This window comes from Condylura cristata, unplaced genomic scaffold (assembly GCF_000260355.1).
Source record: "Condylura cristata isolate star-nosed mole 26May11 unplaced genomic scaffold, ConCri1.0 scaffold00020, whole genome shotgun sequence".
Classification (NCBI taxonomy): Eukaryota; Metazoa; Chordata; class Mammalia; order Eulipotyphla; family Talpidae; genus Condylura; species Condylura cristata.
In genome coordinates, this window is record NW_004567121.1 from 33,189,345 (window position 1) to 33,190,686 (window position 1,342).

General features: G+C 61.7%; 1 protein-coding gene across 6 annotated transcripts in view; it reads right to left on the reverse strand.

Moving 5' to 3' along the window:
- The window catches only part of KCNS3 (potassium voltage-gated channel, modifier subfamily S, member 3), a 28,027-nt gene extending 27,407 nt beyond the window's left edge, over positions 1–620 (reverse strand). For all 6 annotated transcript variants that reach the window (XM_004686424.2, XM_012727547.1, XM_012727544.1 and 3 more), the window contains exon 1: positions 413–620. The gene's annotated coding sequence lies outside the window, so the exon portion shown is untranslated. The remainder of the gene's footprint in view (positions 1–412) is intronic.
- Positions 621–1,342: the final 722 nt, after the last annotated feature.

Consider the following 1,342-nt stretch of genomic DNA (forward strand, 5'->3'; position numbering starts at 1 on the left):
CTGCCCGCTGCCGGGTCGGACCACGCGACCTGCGCACGGATGGGTGGACGGATGCTGCCCTGTGGGGCGAGCGCCCGGTGCCGACCTACGAGCAGGGTCACCCCGGGAGCCACGCGCCGGGTGAGACTGAGAGCAGGAGCGCGCCCCGCGCCACCCTCCCGCGCACCCTCCCGGGCTGGGCACCCCGCGGCCCGGCGGGGTCCGTGACCTTCCCCGACGCTCGGGCGGCCCAAGCGACCATCTGCAATTTGCCGGGGTTTCATAGGGAGTCGCGAGGCACCAACTTGTTTCAAAACAAAGTGCGAAGGAGGAAAAGAGCTCCCGCGCCTGTCTGTTTACCGCCGGCCCGGCTGCCTGACGATCCAGGCGGCTGCAGAACAGACTGTTTGACGCGCTCCTTGCCTTGACTTACCAAGTCGGAAAGGGTGGCGGGCGGACATCTGCTCCGAGCGGAAGGGGTACGCGACGGGTCCGTTCCGTAGGATGAAAGAGGAGGTCCGAGGGAAGCCCGCCTGCGGAGGTGGAAGGTGCAAGGCCAATTCAGGACCTCAGCCCCCGCGGCCTGTGGTCCAGAAGGCGTCGCCGGCCCCTCTGCAGTGAGCGAGAACGCTCAGCGATCCGCCTGGAGGAGAAGCGGGACGCTTGGGGACCCACCCCCGCGCTCCCCCTCCCGCCCCCAAACTGCAGATTTTAAGTTGTGCAGACTTGCAATAATTCTCCAGAGCCAGCTGCTCCAAGCTGTGGGCGCCCAGGGTTCCCTGGGTTTCCGCCCCACAAGCCGCAGTCCACAAGCAGCCCCCAAACCCGGCGCGGGTGACCGCTGGACTCCCAAGAGCGCTCCACAATCCAGTTCCAAGCCCCCCGCCGGGCGCTCTGGAGACCGGGGCAAGGGGAGTGAGGAAATAGGAAAGACACCTACTCCGACCTCGTCCAAGTAGGCTGGGTTTTGTAATTGCTTTTTTGTTTGATCAAAACCCACAAGGAAAGTGGGCAAAAACAAGAGCCATGCTTCCAGAATTTGGGGGGCTCTGAAGAGATGAAACTTGACCTGAAGGGGAGGTTTGGTTAAAGGAAAGGACAGTAGAAAGTAGAAGTGAGGAAAAACCTAGTTGTCCACCTTTCCCCAGCCCCCAGAATGTTCATCTGAGCTGTGCAAGATGAGGTGGGGGCAGGGCTAGGAGCAGGCTGTGGAGAGGCCCTCTGCCTCTGGCCCCACAGTTCTTTGTCTTACCCACGCCTGCCCCCTCTCTCAGTAGAAGAGGATCCCAAACTCTGCCTACATGGCTCTTTACAAGTAGCTGAGGAAGGTAATTTTCATGCACATTCCCTCATCTTTAGGCTG